Consider the following 10,547-nt stretch of genomic DNA (forward strand, 5'->3'; position numbering starts at 1 on the left):
ACGTGGAAACCGCCTCATTTTCATTATCGTATTGTATGAAAGGTCGTAATGACACCTTTTATCCTAGAATCTCAATTTTTAGCTCACCTGTCACAAAGTGACAGGGTGAGCTTTTGTGATCGCTTTTCGTCCGGCGTCTGTCCGTCGTCCGTCCGTAAACTTTTACTTTAAATGACATCTCCTCATAAACCACTAAGCCAATTTCATCCAAACTTCACAGGAATGTTCCTTTGGTGGTCACCTTTAAAAATTGTTCAAAGAATTTAATTCCATGCAGAACTCTGGTTGCCATGGCAACCGAAAGAAAAAACTTTAAATATCTTCTTTTAAAAAACCATAAGAGCTAGAGCTTAGATATTTGGCATGAAACATCTTCTAGTGAGTGTCTACCAAGTTTGTTCAAATAAAAGCCCTGGGGTCAAAATTGGCCCCGCCCTGGGGGGTCATTGATTTTCCCTATATGCATATAGTAAAAACTTAAAAAATCTTCTTTTAAAGAACCCAAAGAGCTAGAGCTAAGATATTTAGCATGAAATATGTTCTAATGGGTGTCTACCAAGTTTGTTCAAATAAAAGCCCTGGAGTCAAAATTGGCCCTGCCCCGGGGGGTCATTGATTTTCCCTATATGCATATAGTAAAAACTTAAAAAATCTTCTTTTAAAGAACTCAAAGAGCTATGGCTAAGATATTGAGCATCAAACATGTTCTAATAGGTGTCTACCAAGTTTGTTCAAATAAAAGCCCTGGGGTCAAAATTGGCCCCGCCCAGGGGGTCATTGATTTTCCCTATATGCATATAGTAAAAACTTAAAAAATCTTCTTTTAAAGAACCAAAAGAGTTAGAGCTAAGATATTTAGCATGAAACATGTTCTAATAAGTGTCTACCAAGTTTGTTCAAATAAAAGCCCTGGGGTCAAAATTGGCCCCGCCCCGGGGGTTCATTGATTTTCCCTATATGCATATAGTAAAAACTTAAAAAATCTTCTTTTAAAGAACTCAAAGAGCTATGGCTAAGATATTTAGCATCAAACATGTTCTAATAGGTGTCTACCAAGTTTGTTTAAATAAAAGCCCTGGGGTCAAAATTGGCACCGCCCCGGGGGTCATTGATTTTCCTAATATGTGTAAGCCCTGGGGTCAAAATTGGCACCACCCCGGGGGTCATTGATTTTCCTTATATGTGTATAGCAAAAACTTAAAAAATCTTCTTTGAAAAAAACCCAAATAGCTAGAGTTAAGATATTAAGCATGAAACATCTTTTAGTGAGTGTCTACAAAGTTTGTTCAAATAAAAGACCTGGGGTCAAAATTGGCCCCGTCCCGGGGGTCATTGATTTTCTTTATATGTGTATAGCAAAAACTTAAAATCTTCTTTGAAAAAACCCAAATAGCTAGAGTTTAGATATTAAGCATGAAACATCTTCTAGTAAGTGTCTACAAAGTTTGTTCAAATAAAAGCCCTGGCCCGGCCCCAGGGGTGTCATTGTTTTTAACTATAATTATGTGTATAGTAAAAACTTAAAAAAAATCTTCTTTTAAAAAGCCCAATGAGCTAGAGCTGAGATGTTTAGCATGAAACATCTTCTTATGGGTGTCTACCAAGTTTGTGCAAATAAAAGCCCTTGGGTTAAATTGGCCCTGCAACGTTGGAGGGGGGGGGGGGGGGGGGGGGGGCTATATACAGGTGAGCGACCTCAGGGCCCTCTTGTTAATCTTATTTTGGATCCAGACCTAAAAAACGCCAATATCAACATTTTAGATATTTTCTTTTTTCTTTAATTTATAATTCATATTTTTAATTAATTTTTAATTCATCTGCCTTCAAGTTATATGATAGACCTATTTACGTTATTAGCTCACCTGTCACAAAGTGACAGGGTGAGCTTTTGTGATCGCTTTTCGTCCGGCGTCCGTCCGTCCGCACTACCGAATAAGGATAGGGGGCCATCTAACTGTAAACAGAACAAAAGAGAACAATAGAGTTCATTCCGTAACAATAGAGTAAGGGGCCATTGGCCCTCTATTAAACAATAGAAAATAACAAAAGAAATGGCCCTTTATTCCATTTCGGCCAGACGTCCGTCCGTCCGTCCGTAAACTTTTGCTTTAAATGACATCTCCTCATAAACCACTGAGCCAATTTCATACAAACTTCACAGGAATGTTCCTTTGGTGGTCACCTTTAAAAATTGTTCAAAGAATTTAATTCCATGCAGAACTCTGGTTGCAATGGCAACCGAAAGAAAAATCTTTAAATATCTTCTTTTAAACAACCCTAAGAGCTAGAGCTTAGATATTTGGCATGAAACATCTTCTAATGAGTGTCTACCAAGTTTGTTCAAATAAAAGCCCTGGGGTCAAAATTGGCCCCGCCCCAGGGGGTCATAGATTTTCCCTATATGCATATAGTAAAAACTTAAAAAAATCTTCTTTTAAAGAACCCAAAGAGCTAGAGCTAAGATATTTGGCATGAAACATCTTCTAGTGAGTGTCTACCAAGTTTGTTCAAATAAAAGCCCTGGGGTCAAAATTGGCTCCGCCCCGGGGGGTCATTGATTTTCCCTATATGCATATAGTAAAAACTTAAAAAATCTTCTTTTAAAGAACTGTAAGAGCTAGAGCTTAGATATTTGGCATGAAACATCTTCTAGTGAATGTCTACCAAGTTTGTTCAAATAAAAACCCTGGGGTCAAAATTGGCCCCGCCCCAGGGGGTCATTGATTTTCCCTATATGCATATAGTAAAAACTTAAAAAATCTTCTTTTAAAGAACCCAAAGAGCTAGAGCTAAGATATTTGGCATGAAACATCTTCTAGTGAGTGTCTACCAAGTTTGTTCAAATAAAAGCCCTTGGGTCAAAATTGGCCCCGCCCCGGGGGGTCATTGATTTTCCCTATATGCATATAGTAAAAACTTAAAAAATCTTCTTTTAAAAAACTGTAAGAAGAGCTAGAGCTTAGATATTTGGCATGAAACATCTTCTAGTGAATGTCTACCAAGTTTGTTCAAATAAAAACCCTGGGGTCAAAATTGGCCCCGCCCCAGGGGGTCATTGATTTTCCCTATATGCATATAGTAAAAACTTAAAAAATCTTCTTTTAAAGAACCCAAAGAGCTAGAGCTAAGATATTTGGCATGAAACATCTTCTAGTGAGTGTTTACCAAGTTTGTTCAAATAAAAGCCCTGGGGTCAAAATTGGACCCGCCCGGGGGGTCATTGATTTTCCCTATATGCATATAGTAAAAACTTAAAAATCTTCTTTTAAAGAACTGTAAGAGCTAGAGCTTAGATATTTGGCATGAAACATCTTCTAGTGAATGTCTACCAAGTTTGTTCAAATAAAAACCCTGGGGTCAAAAATTGGCCCCGCCCCAGGGGGTCATTGATTTTCCCTATATGCATATAGTAAAAACTTAAAAAATCTTCTTTTAAAGAACCTTAAGAGCTAGAGCTTAGATATTTGGCAATGAAACATCTTCTAGTGAATGTCTATCAAGTTTGTTGAAATAAAAGCCCTTGGATGAAAATTGGCCCCGCCCCAGGGGGTCATTGATTTTCCCTATATGCATATAGTAAAAACTTAAAAAATCTTCTTTTAAAGAACCCAAAGAGCTAGAGCTAAGATATTTAGCATGAAACATGTTCTAATGGGTGTCTACCAAGTATGTTCAAATAAAAAGCCCTGGGGTCAAACTGGCCCGCCCCGGGGGTCATTGATTTTCCTTATATGTGTATAGCAAAAACTTAAAAATCTTCTTTGAAAAAACCCAAATAGCTAGAGTTTAGATATTAAGCATAAAACATCTTTAAGTAAATATCTACAAAGTTTGTTCAAATAAAAGCCCGGGGGTCAAAACTGGCCCTGCCCCAGGGGTGTCATTGTTTTTAACTATATGTGTATAGTAAAAACTTAAAAAATCTTCTTTTAAAAAACCCAATGAGCTAGAACTTAGATGTTTAGCATGAAACATCTTCTTATGGGTATCTACCAAGTTTGTTGAAATAAACAAATAAAAGCCCTTGGGTAAAAAATTGGCCCGGGGGGGGGGGGGGCCTATATACAGGTGAGCGACCTCAGGGCCATCATGGCCCTCTTGTTTTTCATACTAGTCTACATTGTATGCTTATTTGTTGGAAGAAATGTAGACTTATAAAAAATATTTGAGAAGAGAGTTACCTGTATGAAATGTAAAGGAAATTTTAGAATCTGTCTGATATATAAAATTATTTAGTGAAAAGTTAATCAAAGTTTTGTATTTCTTTCACCTGTATAATATGATAATTATGGAAGTAATTTTGTATCCAATGATTTATTATTTTAGAACAAAATAAAGTGGTTTTTATGCATTTTATTTGAAAATGTCTTAAAAATTTTATTTGAAAATGTCTTAGAAATTTTATTCTTATATTTTAAGATAAATGAGTCGCGTCATGACAAAACCAACACAGTGGGTGTGCGACCAGAATGGATCCAGACCAGCCTGCGCATCTGCACAGTCTGATCAGGATCCATGCTGTTCGCTATCAGTTTCTCTTCTTGTAATAGGGTTTGTAAAGCGAACAGCATGGATCCTGATTAGACTGCTCTCAAATGCATTACATTGGTTTTGTCATGATTTGGCTCATTAATGTCATATGGATGTAATAACAGTTTTAACAGGTTGTTTTTGGCAAACATTTTATCCTGATTTTATAATATTTTAAAACACACTAAAAGATTTGAGTTGTCTCAGTTTTAAATATGAAATCAAAATTTTATTTGCTTATTTATACTCACTCAGTTCTGGAATAAAATTTTTTACAGAGGGTATTTTCAAAATGTATTTACATATCTAGGGGTGTCAATAATTTAGATTTTTTAAGAACTTGTATGCATAATCTCATCAGCTCTAGGATAACACCCAGTTAAGGTTTTGTGTGCTGCACCATCATTTAATTTTCTCTTGAAAGTTCACACATGTTTTTGGGACAATTATTAAAGTTCCCTACCCAAGACCCACAACTCTGACCTATCTTATTCATTACTTTTGGTATTCCCTTTAAAAGTTCAAAAAAGTTTTTGGAATCTACCGGTCCCTATTCAGGACCCATTACTCTTACCTTTATTTTGACCAAATTATACCTCTTTAAGATCATATAAACTTCCTAGTTGAGCCTTTAAATGTACATTTTTTCCCCACAGTTTTTCATGTGAAACTTTGGAACTCATTTATGTAGGTCAGTGAAAAATATATGTGTTTTTAGTATGTTTTTATGCTGAATAATTACTTCCTTTTATGAACTTACAACATTTCTCCATGGTCAATGTTGTTGGTTTTTTTTAAACACTTGAAAAAGTTAAGCATGTTGTCTAATCTGGAAGCTTTTGTTTTATTAGCCTATTTATTTATTCTTCTTAATTTATTCTCCTACATTGTTTTCATATGTAATGTATATTTATGAAATATTAATAACTACTTAGAATAATTATTACTACCACATAAAAAAGCCAGATTTAATTACAACCACATTAAAAAAATCATATTTAATCACTACCACATTAAAAATACCTGATTTAAATACTACTACATAAAAAATTCTTATTTAATTACTACTACTTAAAAGAAAACCGACTAATTGCTACCACACAAAAGCCCCTATTTTATTACTACTATGTTAAAAAAAAACATGGCTTAATTATCACCACATAAAAGCCCGATTTAATTACTTTCCACATAAAAAAGTCCAATTGTATTTGCACATGTTCTCTGTAAATGAAATTGACAAATGTTTGTGTGATGTTACACCAGCTGTCATGATAGTTGGATACAAAATCTATATTGCTTCTTTGTTGAGTTATGCGCAGCCATTATGATTTATTCCTATGAATTTAGAAGTTATATGATTTTATGAGACGAATTAGCTATCCAGCTTGCCTACAGAAGGCAAATGGTTCTACTTGGGTTCAGGCTTCTCCCAAAATAATGCAAAGAGTGACACCTGAGATCTTCAACTCAGAAGCTGGCAAAATGAATTTTATGTGAGGTTTAACATAATTAAACAAAATAAACAGACAACATTTGGCCAAATGATATTTTTGTTTATATTTTAAGTGATTATTACTTAGTAACATTTGGCAGAATGATATTTTTGTTTATATTTTAAGTAATTTTTACGTATTTTTCATTTTTGTTGCATTTGTGGACAGTGGCGATCACATCCCCTTGTTGTACTATATTAGATAAGTATATAGGAACAATGGGTTTAATTCTTCCCATAGGTTATACATGTATATTTAAATAATCATGCCAATATTTGATAGTGAAAGTGTTAATTTACTATTTGTTTAGATGTATTTAATTTAGTAGTTTAAGTACCAACTTAAAGTTCATAGAATGAAATCTTTATATCCAGGGTTGACCACAAAACTGCTGTAAGTTGTATAAAATAAATAAGGGCTTGCAACAGTTTTGCAATCAACCCTTGATATGTTTTATTATAGATGGAAAAATCAGTCTTACAATGTAAGTAAATAATTTATGGTGTAAGTAAATAATTTATGGCCCACAACAGGGTCTTTTTGTCTTCTAAGGGATGGATTTTATGTTAGATCTTTTAAAGGCCATCATTGAAATATTTAGGCTGTACAAACCTTGTTAGCACATTTTTAATTAGATTGAATATAGGTTTTGTTGTTGCTTTATGTATTATTAAGTATTGAAAAATAAGAGTCCATTATTGTCATTATAATATATATATGTGCATATGTTTACATTGGTTAATATGTAAATTGTTACATAAATTAACAGTCAACATGACAATCTGAAAAAAATGGGGAAAAAAACAACAGCAAAAGACACCACCATTTAGTTAATAGTAGATAAAAATGCACAACTTTTAAAGAAATCTGACTATGAACTTGACTTTGGTACATCACTGCTATTTTTATAAATATTCAACTGCCTTGTATGTCAATGCGGCAAGTTTCAAATGTTTTGTATATTTATTATGTATGTTTTCTGCTAATTTTGTTTATTTTCTGTACAATATCATGTTTATGTGTTGTGATCTGTAGATAACATATCTCTTTGCCACAAAATCTTTGTCTTTATTTTAAAAAAATCTTTTTTGTTTTGTGTGAAATTTTCAATCAATTTGTCAGAAAACATTTCTTTTTTAGTTTAGTTTATAAACTTTAATTCTAGGAATTGATTAAACCGTAATGAGATTTTTAATTTTCAGGTAGACTTTAGTGCAATAAAATTCTGATTTTGCTAATTATTGTGTTGTGTTTCCTTCTTTTTTCTAAGAAATTTAAATCTTCATAAGATATGACAATCTGACCATATTGTGTAGACATTATTGCAGTATGTCTGCACTTTGTAGATATTGCAGCCTGACTGGGTAATGTAGATATTGCAATCTGACTTAGTACTGTAGATATTGCAGTCTGTCTGGGTACTGCAAATATTGCAGCCTGACTGGGTACTGTAGATATTGCAGTCTGTCTGGGTACTGTAGATATTGCAGCATGACTGGGTAATGTAGATATTGCAGCCTGACTTAGTACTGTAGATATTGCAGTCTGTCTGGGTACTGCAAATATTGCAGCCTGACTGGGTACTGTAGATATTGCAGACTGTCTGGGTACTGTAGATATTGCAGTATGTCTGGGTACTGTAGATATTGCAGTTTGTCTGGGTGCTGTAGATATTGCAGTCTGTCTGGGTACTGTAGATATTGCAGACTGTCTGGGTACTGTAGATATTGCAGACTGTCTGGGTGCTGTAGATATTTGCAGACTGTCTGGGTACTGTAGATATTGCAGACTGTCTGGGTACTGTAGATATTGCAGACTGCCTGGGTACTGTAGATATTGCAGACTGTCTGGGTACTGTAGATATTGCAGACTGTCTGGGTACTGTAGATATTGCAGACTGTCTGGGTACTGTAGATATTGCAGTTTGTCTGGGTACTGTAGATATTGCAGTCTGTCTGGGTGCTGTAGATATTGCAGTCTGTCTGGGTACTGTAGATATTGCAATCTGACTAAGTACTGTAGATATTGCAGTATGTCTGGGTACTGTAGATATTGCAGCCTGACAGTGTACTGTAGATATTGCAGCCTAACTGGGTAATGTAGATATTGCAGCCTGACAGTGTACTGTAGATATTGCAGCCTAACTGGGTAATGTAGATATTGCAGTCTGTCTGGGTACTGTAGATATTTGCAGTCTGTCTGGGTACTGTAGATATTGCAGCCTGTATGGGGTGCTGTAGATATTGCAGTCTGACTGTGTACTGTAGATATTGCAGACTGTCTGGGTGCTGTAGATATTGCAGTCTGTCTGGGTGCTGTAGATATTGCAGTCTGTCTGGGTACTGTAGATATTGCAGTATGTCTGGGTGCTGTAGATATTGCAGTCTGTCTGGGTACTGTAGATATTGCAGACTGTCTGGGTGCTGTAGATATTGCAGACTCTCTGGGTGCTGTAGATATTGCAGTCTGACTGTGTACTGTATTGCAGACTGTCTGGGTGCTGTAGATATTGCAGTCTGTCTGGGTACTGTAGGTATTGCAGACTGTCTGGGTACTGTAGATATTGCAGACTGTCTGGGTGCTGTAGATATTGCAGTCTGACTGGGTACTGTAGATATTGCAGACTGTCTGGGTACTGTAGATATTGCCAGTCTCTCTGGGTACTGTAGATATTGCAGACTGTCTGGGTGCTGTAGATATTGCAGCCTGACTGGGTACTGTAGATATTGCAGTCTGTCTGGGTAATGTAGATATTGCAATCTGACTTAGTACTGTAGATATTGCAGTCTGTCTGGGTACTGCAAATATTGCAGTCTGCCTGGGTACTGTAGATATTGCAGTTTGTCTGGGTACTGTATATATTGGAGACTGCCTGGGTACTGTATATATTGCAATCTGACTGAGTACTGTAGATATTGCAGTCTTTCTTGGAACTATAAAAATTGCAGTATGACTGGGTACTATAAATATTGCAGTCTGTATGGGTGCTGTAGATATTGTAGTATGTCTGTGTACTGTAGATATTGCATACTATCTGGGTACTGTAGATATTGCATACTATCTAGGTACTATAGATATTGCAGTCTGTGTATTGTAGATATTGCAGTGTGGCTGGGTACTGTAGATATTGCAGTGTGACTGGGTATTGTAGATATTGTAGTATGTCTGTGTACTGCAGATATTGCAGTATGTCTGGGTACTGTAGATATTGCAGGCTGTGTGGGTAATGAAGATATTGCAGTATGTCTGGGTACTGTAGATATTGCAGTATGTCTGGGTACTGTAGATATTGCAGTATGACTGGGTACTGTAGATATTGCAGTCTGTGTATTGTAGATATTGCAGTATGTCTGGGTACTGTAGATATTGCAGTATGACTGGGTACTGTAGATATTGCAGTCTGTGTATTGTAGATATTGCAGTATGTCTGGGTACTGTAGATATTGCAGTATGTCTGGGTACTGTAGATATTGCAGTATGTCTGGGTACTGTAGATATTGCAGTATGTCTGGGTACTGTAGATATTGCAGTATGTGTATTGTAGATATTGCAGTATGTCTGGGTACTGTAAATATTGCAGTATGTCCAGGTACTTTAGATATTTCAGTGTGACTGGGTACACTAGATATTGCAGTCTGGCTGGTTGCTGAAGACATTGATGTCCGACTGATTTGTGTAAATATTGCAGTCTGATTGAGGTCTTCCTTACAAAAAATATTGATTTGGTTTCTTAATTATTGTTTTTTACATCATGATAGAAACTTGCAAGAAGACGTACAAATCTGCTGGACTCACAAGAGATCATACAGTACAACACCTTGTCAAGAATTTCAATTACTAGTATTCAATCATGCATGCCAGCAAAATATATGTTACATTAAGCAAAGGTTTTGAATAGCCACAAGTACTGGATTACAATGCTTCATTTGATTATCACAAATTTATGGCTACAGAAATCCCAATAGAAGCTCATTAAAATTTATTTGCTTGACTTGCAAGACTAATTATACAGTATGTTGCAAGTATTCATACATTCATGGTGCAACATCATGTCCAGAATATTATTTTGACATTTACTACCCTTGATTCATGCTGCCAATATACATAAAGGACTGTTTCATAATGCAATGAAATTATAGTAGAAAGCTTTCACTCAAATAAGCATGCTCCTGATAAGTGTTATATTAAATTAAAGGGCTGTAACTGTAATATGGAATTATAATTCTGGAGTTACAAAATTTGGTTTAGTCAATGTTTCATTGCAATTCCTCATTTGGTCAAAACCAACAATAATTATGATCAGAGATAACTCTTATATGCTCAACTTATGTGAAAGTCATTTGGTTACCTCCCTTCAATGTAAACTATAAGTTGCATAAGAATGTAAAATATAATTTCTTAACCTTCAGTTTCACAAGAATGTAAAATTTCAGTTTTACAATATGAGCCTATGCGTCATAAAAAGCATTTATTGACAAACTAAAATAGTCAATAATGGAGGATAATTGTAAATGAAAATAATAG

The sequence above is a fragment of the Ruditapes philippinarum genome, unplaced genomic scaffold (genome assembly GCF_026571515.1).
Source record: "Ruditapes philippinarum isolate M1 unplaced genomic scaffold, ASM2657151v2 ctg941_1_1_1_1, whole genome shotgun sequence".
Taxonomy (NCBI): domain Eukaryota; kingdom Metazoa; phylum Mollusca; class Bivalvia; order Venerida; family Veneridae; genus Ruditapes; species Ruditapes philippinarum.